The following is an 18,107-nucleotide window of genomic DNA, read 5'->3' as shown; positions in this document are numbered from 1 at the left end:
ATAAAACCTAAAATCCTTCACTAGCACACGACTTGAGGTTTATAACCTATCGTGTTGAAATTTTTGTGCCTATTCAAGTTGGCTTTGCATAGGAGTTCTGAGAGTTTTCAATTGGTTGCATAACTACTTGGAAGCAATGGCAGGCACCTGAGCTGCCAAATGGCAAGAATTTAAGATTGCACAAGTTTAATCAATATGAGTTTGGATTTGTCACTAACCTTGTCTTGTGATTATGGTTTTGAAAAATTCACATGGATAAGAACACATACACTATTAAATCTAAGTGTCATAAGGTTTCTCTCCGATTCATGAAAATGATGGTGAGGAAACACTTTCACTAAGTAGATTTTAGCTAGATAGCAATTGTGATATTTGCATTCTCAAAGTCGTTAGTGGAGCATATGTGGTTTACCGGCACACTAACATGGACTTGTGAGAAGTGGCAAAGGTCTAAACAATTGAGACAATGATTACGGCATCCCTTCTCATAGTTCTAAAATTGTTTAGACACACATGTGACCTATCTAAGAGAGGTGTATGATTTTGATAAAGTTTTATCAAAACAATCTAGTATCAGAAATCTGAACTTTGGTAAGAAAGTCAGTTGATTTCTGAGTACATGTCAAAGCTAGTGGGAGCATAAGTGTTATGCTAATAATCATCATGTTAGTGGGAGCATGATAATTATGACAAAGGTTGCAAGTTAGCAATGTTAATTATAGAAAACAAAAGTTTCAATTCGTAAGGTTGCAGGGGTTGAAAAAGTTGTTTTGCTATAATTAAGGGAGAGGAAATTATACTTCATTTCAATTCTAAAAGCATAGATTGAGATTTTAATCGTATTTAATCAAGGATATATATATGAATTTCATGTTGGAATGGCTCAACATAAGGAAATTCTATATATGGGTCCATTATTTGTGTTCTAAAATTCGATTATGATTACGGCATCCCTTTTCATAATCTGAATTTTGAGAACTTGGCCAATTGAAATGGAAATATTATAGCAAAAGACTTGTTTAGTCTTTATGTGAGACATCATGAATCGTGTCCCATATGCTTCAGATATAGGATCGATTACATGTGCTATATTCATCCTTTCTAAAATTTTCCAAATGCCTGGGGCATTATGAAGGGAAAAGGTCTAGAATTAGATATGACTAAAATGATTAAGCAATTGTCGAGGACAATCTAAGGTTTACCAAAGATTGGTTGCTCAAGGACAGTTGGAAGTATAATGTTAATTCTGGAAGGACCATATTGACATAATCTGTAAGGAGGCAACTCTTGTTCAGAAGTGATAGTCAAAATGGAATATGGAAATGTTTCAAAGTTAGAAATTATTCAATCCGTGTAAGATTAGGAAACTTAATGAAAGTAGGATGTTTCCAACGAGCTGATCTCCTTTGGAATGCTCTGTAACGATTGTTGTCAAGTCTTTCTGACTTCGTGCATAATCATTAAGAGGATCAATGCATATAAGTTTAGAATCTAACAGATTTCAGTAAATGGCATGAATTTGGAATTCTTGCATTTGCAGTAAGGATTTGGGACTGTGAAAAGAGGATCATTGGAGTGATGTTCGATTGATCTATTTTACAAAGTAAAGATCATAGACAAACATAGTATGCATACTTGGTGTATGGCATGACTAGTGTTTAGAAAACATAGTGTACATGCTTGGAGCATGGGACAACTATTGTTTTAAATTCAAGTATAAAGTTGATAAAACCGAAACAATGAATAATAAGTAATCAGTATGGTGATAAATAAAAGTGTTTATTTATATTCATAGGGTTTGATACCATATTTGATTCATTTATTTTTGTGTTTCACTTTGCCTGTTTTGACTTCCAGAATAACTAAGTCTCTCTCCTGAATGATTAAGTTATTCAAACCATCCACAGTCGGTCATATGTTGGAAGTAGATATGAATCAAGACTGTCATGGGTTGGTTTGTAGAGGTCCAAGTTGGTGGACAAAGTGGTAATAGTTTTAGACTTATCCAAGTGGGAGACTGTTGGATTAGTGTCTAAGTCCATAACTATATTTGGTATGTACTTGACCCGACCAGGCATGGTCCATTTGGGTTGCATGGCATCATGCACTTGGATAGACTAAATGAGAGAAATAAGACACTTATGGTTATTAATATATTATAAGTTCTAATATATTAATAATAAGAATAATAATATTTAATTAGCATTGATCAAGAATTAATTTAGAATTAATTATGTGATCAAAAGAAGACTAATTAAATATATGGGTTGATTGTGTAAATCATCCATAACTTATATAGTGGGCCAAAGCTCCATGGATAATCAAGTTGGGTTAAACCCATAGGATACTCCATGGATGCTCCATGGAGGTTACTTAACCCATGGGTCATGGAAATGAAAGGTCATGACAATTAGGGTTTACATGGTGTAACCCTAATTGTAACATACTATATAAGTATCATATTATTCACCAAAATTGGCACGAGTGTGGGAAAAAGAAGGGCTAGCCGATTTCTTGAAGTGTGGATTTCTCTCTAACTTATTCCAAGAGCATTTGATGTTGTGTGAGCCATTTGAGGTGTCACATTTGAGGCACTAGGCACTCAAGCCCCATGGAGTCAAGCTACACTACAAAAGGTATGTATTCTATCTATATTATTACCCAAGTATCTATGATTGTATGCTAGATAGGGTAATACCTTGGAATATTAGCATTTGCATGTATATTAGGGAAAACATAGATCCAAGGTATTTAGGGTTGCATGTACACCATAGGAGTGTTAGAATGCTCAAAACCCAACAGTTCGTTCATATGATGATGACCTCGACGAGTCCATAATGGGGCTCGACGATTTAGATCATCAGACGACAGAATTTTCGAGTTTTTGGCCTGTTTTGGATTAGGATCATTACCGCAAACTGTTTTGGTTCATAAAATTTGATTTTACTGATATGGTAATGTTTATCCCCATTCAATAACATAATCATTGTCAAATTTTAAGATAATTACATGATTTTTATGAAAAACTAATTATTTGTAAAATTTGAAATTATATGAAGAATACTAGGTCAAATTGGTAAATGATAAATTATATGATAATTAGATTAGTTTAACAATTTTATCTAAATGTTCTTGAAGAGTTTCATAACTTGTCCTCAAGTTATGAAATATGAAAAGTCTTCATTTATGGAACATTAATTTTGTAAGTTATAGAATTCCAAAGGTCGTGAAGAGTTACAAAACTTGTCCTCAAGTTATGGAGCTTGAAAAGTCTCTTTTATGGAACATAAATTCTAAAACTCAAGAGATTTTGAAAGGTTTCAAAACTTGCCCTCAAGTTTTGGAATTTGAAAAGTCTCATTTATGAAACTTTAATTCCAAACCCTAGAATTTTAAAAGTTTAAAATTCAACCCTATACCATTATAATATTAAAGTTTAACACTTATATATATGTATAAGACAAGCCAGTCTTACCGTTAGTAGGCCTCATTCACGAAGCCGGTCTATAAGGGGGTATAAGGTTACTGCCTATAAAATGGTGGTTTAATGGGTGTCCACTCTCACCCACCGCTACCTTGATTGGTGGAGGGTCGTTAGCCGAACGGGTAGGATGAGACATTAATCCTCATTAAGAAGTATAATGATATTATAAAGTAACTAAGCTTTTATAAATTCCCAATCTTAGTTACTTTAGGAAAACGTGAAAATGGTGCTATTCCATGAAATTTCACTTTTCACCTTGCTAAGTTGTTATTGGAGCGTGTGTGGTTAACCGGAACACTAATTTGGGACTAGCAAGGGTGGCAAAGGGTAGGTTGATGTTAATCATAGATCAACGGAGCGTGTATGGTTAACCGAAACATTGATTAGGTGATTTGTAACATTAAGATTACCAAGCACATTTGCATGGTTATTCACACATTGTTTATGATCCTCGGTATCCCAGTCACAAACTTGAAGGGCATAATCAAGATTTAAACATGCCATTAAAAAGATTCAATGAATCTCAAAAGAATCTAGCAATTTCAATTCATTTAAAACTTAATAATCAATTTTTTTTTCATGGTGGAAATTGGTAACTCGTCATCTACCTACCTTTAAATATTTTACAATTGGATTACGACATCCCTCTTCTGAATTGTAGAATATTGTAACAACCGTCAAATTTAGGTCAAAAGTTTAACTTTTATAAAACCATAATTGGGATGTACCAAGTGGTAGTTATCGTAACGAGCTTTCAAAAAATATAAAGAACACTAAAATCTGAGTTATAACGAAGAAGTTATGACCAATCGAAGATCCGCGGCAATACCGGTAAAACACTGTAAAGCGTAAAATGGGAAATTCCAATAAAATACTTTTTGGCGTTAAGTATCTAAATGAAAGTCGTAGATATCATTAAACCGTAAACATACATAAAAAGAACGCCCAAATCTGACTTCATATGAGGAAGTTATGATTTTTCGAATTTTCGGACATAGTAGTAGACAGCTAAAAACTCGAAATCGAGATCGAGCGGGTTTTCGCCAACATGACCTAAACGAGAATCGAAGATCTCATCAATGGTATTACAACGGTAAAAAGTCTGACGAAAACGGACACCAGACGAAGAAGTTATGGATTTCTAACAGAGTTTTCCTGTCCCGGCCTACTAAAAATAATATATTAAACATAAAATCAAAATTAGCCAATGGAGTCTAAACGAGAGTTGTAGAGCATAATCTCACCTACGCGTGGATATAAAGAACGTCGAAAACGGAGTTCGTATGCGAAAGTTATGAATTTCTGAAGTTCGGCCGCGAAACCCCAAAACTGTCAGTGTTCACGACGTGAAAACAGTGTTCACGACGTGAACTGACTTCTGACACCTTCTGAAGCCTGACAGATGCAAGTTGTGATGACGCACCTGATGACGACTGAACTTACGACGTGAATAAGCTTGGTTCACGACGTGAGACCCCAAAAATGACCCTATAAATAGAAACCAAAGGTCTTGGGTTTAGACTGCTCATTTCTCTTCTTCTGGACACTTTTACTCTGCGTTAAGCATCCCGAGACTACCCCGAAGCCCTGGTAACACCCCTCACACACGACGTGAGTCCCGACGCTCCGAATCTCCCGAGAAATTAACTTCTTTCCAGTCGAAGTGCTGCCCGCGTAAAGCTCGTTTCTTCACCAGAAACTCGCGGCTACGTCAAGAACGATCCTTCTTAGAAACGAAGCGTTGCCCGATTCTCCACTTATCAAGTGAGTTCATACCCCTACAACCACACTTTAAATGCTTTTAAAATGCTTTTGAAACACTTTTAAGGGGGGGAATACATGTAAACACACGGTTAAAATCGTGTGAAACACCAATCTTTTACTATACTTTTCGTATTGTTATTTTAACTATCATATGAAGTTGTTATCATGTAAAACACCTCACAACACAACTTTACCCTCTTGGGATATAATATGTTTTATTTATACGTTTGCATACTACATCATATCAAGGGTAACCATTTTCAACTAGAACATGATGCTTTTACAAGAAAACTCAACTCATCATTACGCCTTTGTAACACGGTAGAAAAGGAAATCATTTCATACAAACGATTTTTCATCATATTACTCGTGAACTTGTTGTTAGCAATCATGTGATCTCATATGGCTTTGTTTGTACCAAACGAAAGTCCCCACCTATAACCAGAGTCTCTTGGAGGGAGAGCGTGACAAGTGTGTATAGATCTATACGGGGCTGACGACTCCGCACCCTGACTGTTAGCTACAGTCCCTGGGGTGACAAATGTCAACATTAGGTACTGCGTTTAGTATGGTTATGAGGAACTCACAACAAGCGGAAACAATGACTCATGCACGTAGTAATACATAACTCAATCATGCTCAGGGGGTAATAACTATATTATAGGGTATTATCAGCATGTTCAGAATTCAGGATAAACACTTCCACAACTAGTTTTACTTAATAATAAAACTATACATCTTCATTTCTAAGCATGGCATATTTGCTTACAGGTTACAGTCTTGGTCATTTAAGACTGCATCTCATCTATTAGGGAAAATATGGGATTTTCTGGATCTAATACATTCATTTTCAACACAACGAATCATAACTTATCTATTAGGGAAAATATGGGATTTTCTGGATCTAATACATTCATTTTCAACACAACGAATCATAACTCATCTATTAGGGAAAATATGGGATTTTCTGGATCTAATACATTCATTTTCAACACAACGAATCATAACTCTTTTCATTTGAAAATATCGGTTTTTTCTGGAAAACATACACGAACTTTCGAATGGCATACATTTTATCAAAACACTACTTATGAACTCACCAACTTAAATGTTGACACTTTTTCTTTGAAATAACTTGTATTCTCAGGAGATCGCTAAACCAGGTTAGCAACTGCTTTTGAAGACTTACGCTCAGGCGTTAGTTTAATCTTTTGGATATCATATTGTAATTGACTTTTGCAAACATGTAATACTACAATCATGTAAACTTTTCAATTATGTATATGATGGTCGTGTGTACTTTCTTTACTATTCAATTGTTATGATACTGAACATGACGTTGTCCGCCCCCGAACGTTTCCGCCGTTCAGGTTTGGGGGTGTGACAAATATTGTGTTGGGTCATATCCTTAATATTCCATTTTGGGTGTTATATTAAGGATCCTGATCTAATCCAAACTTTGTCTTTCTTTTTAGCTGTCTACTTCAAACAACGCTTCAAACCCAATCCCTTCTGGATCGAACTTGAATGATTGGATTTGAAACATCCGTATGGCTATTCGTTACGAGGACAAAGAATATGTCCTTGATAAAGAGTTAAAGGAGATTGATGAAAACACTGCTACCCCCGAACAAATTGTTGAGTTTAAGACCCATGAGAGGGACACGACAAAGGTGTCGTGTATTATGATTGCTACCATGACTGCTGAGCCTCAGAAGTCCTATGAGGACTTTTGGCCTTATGAAATGCACCAGGATTTGATGGAAAGGTACCATCAAAGTGCTCGGCAGGAGAGGTATGAAATCATTGCCTCCATGGTTACTACTAAAATAAAGGATGGAGAGTCTATCACGGCCCACTTGCAAAAGATGCAAAGGTTTGTGGACCGCTTGCTAAAGTTGAATGTCAATTTCGATGAAGAATTGGCAATTGACATTATCCTACACTCTTTACCTCCTTGATATGATCAGTTTCATATGACTTATCATATGAACAACGAGGAGGTGACTCTAAGCAAGCTTCAAGGTCTTTTGAGAACTGTTGAAAGCAGTTGGAAAGGCAAATCTGTTGTACCTACTCCTACTACTACTGCCCCTGTCTTGGCAATTGGACATGGGAAGGGAAAGAAGAGGAAAGCCTCCTCAAAGAGCCACAAGGGAAATTCCCATGTTGGATCCTCTTGTAGTGGGTCCAAAGGTGGTTCTGCTACCCCCTCCTCAAATCCCAAGGAAGCAGAGTGCTTCCATAGTCATGAAAATGGCACTGGAAACGAAGCTTCCCTAAATACTTACAGGACATAAAGGATGGGAAGATCGAACCCTCTTTGCAGGTATTTACACTATTCTGTCTAATAACTCATCACATGCTAAGTCTTGGTTCCTTGATATAGGATGAGGTTTTAACATTTGTTCTGAATTGCAGGGTCTAAAAGGAAGTAGGGATGTGGAGCACGGGAATATGAACTTGATCATGGGGAATAGGAAAAAGTCACTTGTCTCCAAGATTTGAGTTTATAATTTATTGCTTAGTAGTGGGTTAAATTTGGATTTGAATAATTGTTGCTATTCGTCAGATATGGCGACAAATATTATTACTTTTCATGGTTTGTATGAACAAGATTTTACTGTTTCATTTAATAATGAATTGGTTCAATAAATGCTTATTATAATGGAATTTTTTATTTTGAAGCATTACCTTGTAATGGTATATATGAAACTGTGATGGTTGTAGATAACTTAGGAAATAATGTGTTGCATATCGATTCGTCCAAAGGTTTGGACAAAGCATGCTTATGGAATTGTAATCTTGGACATGTCAACAAGAAGCGTATAGCCCAACTCCAAAAGGATAGAGTTTTGGAGTCATTTGACTTAAAGTTAGATGACACATGTGAATCTTGTTTGCTTGGAAAGATGACAAAGTCACCCTTCACTGGTTCTTGTGGAAGGGGTGAGGGTTTGTTGGATCTCATACACACAGATGTGTTTGGACCTTTCAGATCTGCCACAAGGGATGCTAACCGCTTCTATGTGACTTTTACTGATGATTATAGTAGATATGGGTATATTTACTTAATCAAGCATATGTCAGAAACCTTTGAAAAGTTCAAAGAGTTTAAGCAAGAAGTGGAGAATCAACTGGGCAAGAAGATAAAGATGCTCCGATCTGATCGAGGTGGTGAGTATCTTAGTATCGAGTTCCACAACTATCTTAAGGAATGTGGAATTGTTTCAAAATTGACGCCACGTAGGACACCACAGCTTAATGGTGTGGCAGAGAGGCACAATCGAACCTTGCTAGACATGGTTCGTTCTATGATGAGTCAAAATTCGTTACCTATCTCATTCTGGGGGTATGCCTTAGAGACTGCCGCCCATATCCTTAATCAAGTCCCAACTAAAAAGGTTGCCAAAACACTTCACGAAATGTGGACATGGAAGGTTCCCTCGTTAGCACATATCAAGGTTTGGGGTTAGGAAGCTTTCGTAAGACGAGAGACTCACGAAAAGCTTGAACCTCATAGTGGGCGATGTATTTTCATCGGCTACCCATATAAATCATTTGGATATCTCTTTAATAGACCGAGTGACAATGGTGTATTCGTTACGAGGAGAGGGGTTTTCCGCGAAAGAGAACTCATATGCTAAGAGGGAAGTGGGAGGAAAATTAACCTTAAAGAGCTTCAAGAGTTAAGTGATGAAGGAACCTCAACCACTAGCGCTCAACCAGAGGAGGAAACTCCAGTTGAACCAATTAACGAGTCCTTACCTCTGAGATGTTCCGGTAGAGTTAGAATGGCACCCGAGTTTTATGGTTTCCATATTACTACTGAAGGTGATACATTTATCAGTGATAGCAGACTGGTAAATTTGGATAAACCTAACAACTACACGGAAGCCATGGCCGGCCCCGAGTCTAAAAAAATAGAAAGAGGCGATGGACAGCGGGATACAGTCTATGTATGACAATCAAGTTTGGAACTGTTGGGTTATGGTCATAACATCATTCCTATGGTGTACATGCAACCCTAATTGATTTGGATCTAGGTTTTCTAATTTGAACATACAAATATGAATACCAAAGCAATAACCCTATGACTAGCATACATATATTGAAAATCACATATGATTAGGGTTAGAATCTTTACCTCTCTTGTTATGTAGCAATAACAAGTTTAATCCTTCTTGATCTTGACTTCTGAAAGCCTAGTAGCCCAAGTGTTAAACCTATAATGCTGTCACAAACACCCAATGCAAGAAGATAACTTAGGAGAGAGGTGAAATTGCATAGGGAAACTCAAAGAAGACATAGAGCCGAATTCCACATGCTGGGGGGGTTTATTTATAGTTGCGGCTATTAGGGTTTTAAGGTGGAAACCCTAACTTCCTTGCTTAGGCCTTAAGCAATCCATGAAACCCTTCTAGAAGGCCCCCTTGGACGAAATCCTTATGGGCTTCCATAGATTTCGTCCAATCCCTTCTATTGGGAATCCATAGCCCAACTAGCAACCATCAGATAAATGCAATATCAGTCCCTTTATTTAATCAGTCTCTTTTGATCACCAAATTAATTTTGATCAATACTAATTAAATAATATGATTTCCAAATAATATATTAATCTTGTAATATATTAATAAAACCATTTTGAGTACCAATTTAATATTCATATAATAAATTCTACTCTCTCTCCTCTTGTCATCCTATCAAGTTGCATTAGTGAAGGCAACCCAAAAGGACCATGCTCATAATCAAATCAAGTACATACCAAAAATAGTTATGGGCTTAGACACCTAATCCAACAGTCTCCCACTTGGATAAGTCTAATAACTATTATTGCAAGTACGAATTCAGAATTAGATTAGCAATCGTAGCCTTCAAAAGCCATTGTCGAACTCTGATCTTATCAGTAACGCGTCCTTTAGAAAAGGACTCATATATTCCTCTATGCTGAAGATATTGTATAGACATAAGACATGGAATATAATCATTCTCTCTATCTATATGTTGTTTCCCGATTTCCGATTTATGATGACTGACAACAGACTACAATTGAACACATCAACTTAGTCCAGGCTTGGCCAAGCGCTTAGGGGTGTCAATACTAAATCATCAAGGGGCCCACATATATCGCTTTTATCCCACTTTGGCTAAAAGGAACAGATAAACTTCGATTCACATGCTTGGACTATTTACTCATCAAATCACACACAACAATACGTTTTATAACATCAAGTTACTGACGCGTTTACGCATTATCAATGTGCAACCGACTCGCAAACAACAACTCATATCTCTCCGTTTCAAGAATATAAGATATTATCGTCTCACAATCACTCATGATAAAATCCATGAAGTGATTCACGTGACCGTGGGTTTAATCCAATACTCAAATCTTATTTCAGGAGCACTCATGAACACTTCAGCAGACTTTTGTTATGTCTAAACACTTTAGAAAATCTACAGTCGGATTAATGACAGTCTTACCTCATTACCTACTTCCAAAGTATGATTGACTGTGGATGTTTGAATAACCTAGTTATTCAGGAAGTCTTAACATGCGAAGTGAAACACAAGAATAATCGAATCCAATATGGTCTCAAAACTTTTGAGTATAAATAAAACACTCATTATTTAATCACCATATTGATTACACATTATTCATTGTATAATTTTTCGAATAATCAACTTAATACTTGAATTATAACAATAGTTGTCCCATGCTCCAAGCATGCACACTATGTTTACCTATGGTCCTTACTTTGTGAAATAGATCAATTGAACACATTTCCAATGATGCTCATTTAACAATTCCCAATCCTTATCACAAGTGTAAGAACACTAAGTTCTTCCCACTACTAGAACTTGTTAGATTCTAACATTTTATGCAATGATCCCTTTTGTAATGTCACAGTACCAAAGTCACCAAGACTTTGCCAAATTTATTACAAAGTGCTCTATTAGAGATTGTCACAAGACAACTCAACAGATGTGAAGCCTCACATTCAAAGTACATTCCTTTGAACATCCTTCTTGCATAAAAGTTTCTAATCTACATAGATTCTTAATATCCAACTCCCACTATGGAAACATTTCCATATTTTCCATATGACAACTCATTCTTAATAGAATCCTATCTATTCATAATAATGTGAATATGGTGCATTCAATACTATACTTCCAACTGCCCACAAGTGACCAATCCTTGGCGAACCTTAGATTGTACTTGACAGTTGTTTAACTTACTTTAGTCACATCCGATTCATGTCCTTTTCCCTCTTAATGCCCTAGGCATTTGGAATAAACCGAATGGTCGAATATTACAGCATATGTAATCGATCCTATACCCGAAGGGTATGGGATACGATATATAATGTCTTACATAAACACATTATACTTTACCAGTCTCCTGCTATAATATTGCCATATATAGCATTTCCTTTTGTTGAACCTTTTCAACATAACTTTCATATATATACTTTGACTAAATTTGATTAAAATTTCTCGATCTAAGCTTTTAGATCTGAAATGAAGTATAAGTTCCTCTCCCTTAATTATAGCAAAACAACTTTTCAACCTCTGGAACTTTGCTAATTGAAACCTTTGTTTTCTATATTTAATATTGCTAACTTGCAACAGTTAACATAATAATCATGCTCCCACGAACATGATGATTATATCTTTATCAGCATAACACTTATGCTCCCAACAGCTTTGACATGTATTTAGAAATCAACTAGACTTCTAGAAATCAATACTTATTGACTTTCATTACCAAAGTTCATATTTCTTATATGTGATGCTTCGATAAGACTTTATCTAAGCTCATACACCTTTTATTAGAAAGCTCATATGTGTTTCTAAACAATTTCAGAACTTACAACAATAAGTCTTAAATGTTCAAACTATTTGCCACTTCTCACAATTCGAGCTATGAAGAGGGATGCCGTAATCATAATCGAATTTGAGAATGCAATATACACAATCGCTATCTCCTTAAAATCTTCCTAGTGAAAGCGTTTCCTCACAATAATTTTCATGAAGCGGAGAGAAACCTTATCACTTAGATTTTATGGTGTATGTGTTCCTATCCATGTGAATTTGTCATAACCATAATCATAAGACAAAGTTTGTGACAAACCCAAACTCATATGGACTGAACTTGTTCAATCTTAATTTCTTTCCATCTGGCAGCACAATGGCCAACCATGTCTTCCAAGTAGTCAAGCAGCTCACCCATGAAAATCAAGGAACTTTCATCAATCAATGTGCTTTGCCTTATGCAATCAGTTGAAAACTATTAGGACTCACATGCATAGTTAGCTTAACTGGAATGGCAAAGAAACAAGAATATGTCAACACGATAAACCTCAAGTCGTATGCTAGTGATTGACAATAGGTTTATTCTTGATTAGTTCTTGAAACCTTTGAAGATCATTAAGACTCCCACTGGCCTCTTGACATATAAGATTCTCTTGTCAAGAAACATCCCATGACAAACAAATATTCAAGAGTTAGTGCGGATTCTTATCAAGACAAACACTTCACACAATTGGTCATGGTTGGTCTTTGTCTTGTCCAAGACATCACAACTTACCAATTTCAAATGTGCAAGAGTAAGAAACATTTCTGCTCCACATTTGATATGTGTTATAAACTTTCTTAAGATGTGTCACTCAAGTCACAATCTTGGAGTATGACTCTAAGACTCGATTTTGGAACGAAGTATGATTTACCTTTTGATTTAACCATTTGAACAATCCACGATTCCTCTTCTTAGCCATACTAGTGTACTAAGGTGTCCTTAGAGGATCAATTGTGACACGGTTTCATAATCACTAAATTGATCACAAAACATGATACTAAAGTATTCTCCTTTCTATTTTTATTGGAGAAACTTTTATCTTTCTGCCTAATTGATTCTTCTTATTCGTTATGCTAGGCATAGAAACTTTTCAATGATTCAGAATTACACTTAATCTTGTAAGCGTAACCATATTTACTAAACCTTTAGTAAATCATGATGAATAGTCTTATCGTTCTTTGTGGTGGACTTGACCAGTGCACAACAATTTGTACTAGATCTCCTAGTCCTTCACTTGACTCACATACTTATGTGAACAAGGAATTAGTCTTAATTTCCCAAATCCAAAGTTCTCATTCATCATACAATACCAGTTGCATGATTCCAACTTTCTGTCCAATTGAAATTTGGGTGATGAGAATCATTCCTTATTTGGTAAATTTTCGACACTACCACAAAAAACATAACTGAGAATCACATCCATTTTTCAATATTACTAGCAATAGAAACATACAAACATCAATTTTCACAAAAGTCATTGCAAGGATATATATATATATATATATATATATATATATATATATATATATATATATATATATATATATATAAATAAGACAAAAGATCAAAATTTATTTTATATATAAAAACACGGAAAAACTTGTCCTTACAACGCAATTACAAATGAAAACTATGTTATTCAATATTCCTAAGTGATTTATCATAACTCTTATGCAGCAGCTCAAAAAATCCGATCATCGAACCATGGGATCGATAGCCATCTCTTCGCGATCAGACTCAGCTCAGTCTTCTTTTAAGCTTCCTTCCTCTTCTTCGATCCTACAAAACATCAAAATACAATCTCATCACATCATGCATTAAGAATCTAGGAATAGGAACTTAATAGAGTTAGATAGTGGATTTTACCTGAAGCATAGTCGTACAACTTGACTCTCCCATTCTTGCGATCCCTCAGGTAGATACGGCAGCTTCGCAAACAATTCCCCTTTATTTGCAATGGAAGCAAACAGACTCTTTTGGAATAGCACATAGGACAATCTCAGATTCAGTCTTTCTCTTTACCATCCGGTCAAACAGTTTGACCATGGCCAATCCCTTTCCATTGGGAAGATAAAACTTTTTCGGACTTCCAGTGTTGCCATTTTCAATGTCCGTGGAAGTTTGGGAGGTTGATCTACCAGTCAAATCTACCTTACCAATGCGCCAAATTGTTGCTGATTCAGCAACAATAAGCAAATAAGTCAGATCAATGAGGGTCACGTCGCGGTCCATCATATACTAATCTTTAATGAACTCACTATTTGATTCACGAAGTGATTGAAGAACCAAGTCAACAGCCAACTTCCTTGAGACAACGACACCCAACATTTCCAGCTTGTCAATATGTGACTTCAGCACCAAGACGTGTGCACACACAGACCTTCCATCTTCATGTTTGCTTGCCAACAGGGCTTGAGTGACCTTGAACTTTTCAAGTCTTCGAACATGTGGGTCAGGGAGAATAATTGGAGGAGGTGGAGGAAGTGAAGCAGGATTTCCATTTCCACGATCTAATCGTGGAACCTAATCTTAATGTGGAAAGCTTTTTCCAAAGGATTCGAGAAGACCATTGTTGATAGAATTTGACATCTACAAATCGGGAGAAATTCAAGTCAGTTGATTCAGTTCCTTAATATAACACCCAAATGAAATATTAAGGCTAGGATCCAAGACAATATTCTACAACTCGGAAAAGGGATGTTGTAATCCAGTTGCAAAATATTTGAAGGTAGGTAAATGACGATTTACCAATTTCCACCATGAAAAACGAAAAAGAACATTAGGTTTTAAATGAAATGAAATACCTAGATCTTTTGAGATTCATTGAACTTTTCAATGGCATGTTTAATCTCGATTATGCCCTTCAAGTTTGTGACTGTGATACCGAGGATCACAAACAAAGTGTGAATAACCATGCAAATTATCTTGGTACTCTCGAGAAGATCTATCACCTAATCAATGTGTCGGTAAACCACACACGATCCATTGATCTATGATAATCTACGAGCCACCCATTGCCATCCTTCATTGGTTCCATATTAGTGAGTCGGTTAACCACACGCGCTCACTAACGACCAACAAGGTGCAATGTGCAATTTCATGGATTAGCACCAAATTCACATTTTTCCTAAAGTAACTAAGATTTGGGAATTTATAAAAGTGTTTAGTTACTCCGTATTTCATTATACTTATAATGGAAGGTTGTGTCCTATCCTACCCTTTCGGATAACGACCCTCTACTAGTCAACGGTGCGATGGGTAAAAGTGGATACCCAATGGCGGTCATTTTTACAGGCTGCTTCCTTAAACACCCCTTATAGACCAGCTTCGTGAATGAGGCCTACAAACGGTAAGACTGACCTTTTACTTATACATATAATATATTAAACTTTTAATTTTATATAGTATAAGGGTGTATTTTATACATTTTAAATACTAAGTGGTTTAATCTATTAATAAATTATACTTTTAATTTGATTAAACTTAAACCATATTATTACGGATTTATTAATTCTCTCTTTTAAATAAACACTTAATTAATTTAATAAAATCCATCAGGGTGTAATTTGAACTTTTCAAAACACTAGGGTTTTAGAATTTAATATTTTAAAATTAATACCTTTTAATTAAATTTTAAATTCCAAAACTTGAGGATAAATTTTGAAACATTTCAAAATATTAGGGTTTAAATATTTAAATTTCAAAAACTAAAACTTTTAATTTCAAATTTAAACTATAAAACCTAAAGGGTGTAATTTAAAACTTTTTCAAAAATTTCTAGGTCAAATATTTGAATCAAAATAATCTTACATTATCCATATTTAACCAAATCCACCAATTCTGATAAGGATATTGTTAGGCGTGTCAAACCCAACAAATAAAGGGGTACGATATACTCCAAAAGAACACTACAATATTTCATTAAAAGGTAGTACAAGGCAAGTAGGGTCGATCAACAGAGACACGGGACAATCAGTCTATACCTCTTTGCACAAGGTACTTTGGTCACCAACAGTAAAGAGAGGGGTTTTGAATGCAATGATTAGAACAACTAATTAAAGACAAAAGTAATTGACTAAATAAATGGATTAAATTCAGAAATTGTAAAGAGTCCAACTCTATGTATGACAACTTAACAATGTGATTCCAATATGACATGATACTTGCCAAATTCTATCTAAGTTGGTACTTGAAAGTGTTAACAAACTCTAACACTTCCCATACACCACATTAATTAAACAAAACAAGCTCTTTGATTAACCCTAGCCTTACTAAACTAATCTAAACAAGATCTTAGATTTAGATTAAAAGATTGCATTAAGCTTTATGTGAATGTTCACAACAACACCCAATACTCCTCACAAGCTCCAGAGTGTAAGAGTGTGTGAAAAAAGATTTACACTAAATTCATTCAATGGAAATCAATTTAATGCTTGTTACTTAGTCCAATTCACAAAACAATTACGGATTCTGAAAAATAGATAACTTGAATGACATAACCCTAATTCAAATGGCCAATAAGAATCGCAATTAGAATCAAACATTCGGTTGAAGCAAAATCAATTTCACTAGATAGAAATTGAAAGCAAACATCAAGTCATATGATTGAAATCACAACCAAGAAGTCAAAACATGAAGTTGGAGAAACTAGGGTTCTAGCCACACATGGCTAGAACAAAATCACAAGTTGTAAAGATGGAAATGATGTGCAATTACAACTTACAAATAAGGGAAATAATGTTTCCAAATGCTAAATGATCAAATCCTTGCAAAAGCTTCGAAATTCCCTCCCCAATAGTGTTATGATATGATGTGTGTATATAAAAATGACCCAATTCCCGTTATATGAAATATAGGAAAAACTACCAAAAGTTGGTTTTTGGGTCGAACACGGCCCGTGTCAAAATAGAACAAATCAACACGGGTCGTGTTGAGTTCGAAATGGAAAGCAATCCTCGATTTCTCATTCCAAAGTACAATGCTCATTTGGGTCAACACGGCCCATGTCAAAATAGAACGAATTGACACGGGTCGTGCTCAGTGTAGCCAACAGTCCCCTTCTTCTGGTCAACACGGCTCGTGCTCCTTTTGCAGTATAAACCCAACACCCCCCTTGTACCCCTCTGACTCCAATTCCAAACTTCATTTTTTCAACTTTTTTGCTCGTCGCCGGATCATCCTGAAATCTTCACCAATGCTTCCCGGCAACTCCCAAAGCGCGTCCCAACCTCCGGTTTACCTGAAAATAGATGAAAGTGTGCTTATAAGGTTGTTCTAGAGACTAACATGAATATGATGAAATGCAATAAAAAGGAAGAACAATTATGCTAAATAGATCCATAAAAAGGGACTAAAAGGTGTGCAAAAAGGTGCACAAATTGCACCTAACAAATCTCCCCAAGCATAGACCTTTCTTGTCCTCAAGAAAGATCAAGAACCGGACAAACAGGACGACTTCTAGATGGCAAAAAGAAAAATTGAACAAATAGGGACAGAAAGATCCTAAAATCTAAGAATGAATGCATGCAATGAAAACCATGAAAAAGAAACATATGTACAAAAGATACTTAAGCAACAAAATGAACCAAAAAAAATTTAAGAACACAAGTAATCTTTTTATTTATTTTTATAAATATGAACATATACGATCAGACTTTACATCAATGGGGCCCCAATCATTAATACCTAGGCGACCATCGTGCTGCCTTCCACATATCACAGACTCCCAAAGTGAGGAAGACCACGAAACGGTGTAATCTAATAATCCAACCATACTTTTATTTAAACTTCATACCTTAATTAGCTTTTGTGAGCGAAAATAACACAGTTCGGGATCTCACGTCGTTAAGACTAGATGGTCAAGAATCAGAATTGACGCATCCTTAAGAACCCGTCATGACGAATCAGCTTTCCCTGAAACAGTTAGCCCACCCGAAGGGGCCCGGCTCCTATGCTTTCACTTTTTCGAGAGCCACAAGTATCATATCACACATTTCT

The sequence above is a fragment of the Lactuca virosa genome, chromosome 3, assembly GCF_052849685.1.
Source record: "Lactuca virosa cultivar CGN04683 chromosome 3, Lactuca_virosa_CGN04683_v6, whole genome shotgun sequence".
In the NCBI taxonomy this organism is placed as follows: domain Eukaryota; kingdom Viridiplantae; phylum Streptophyta; class Magnoliopsida; order Asterales; family Asteraceae; genus Lactuca; species Lactuca virosa.
Note: the sequence above shows the minus strand (reverse complement) of the source record.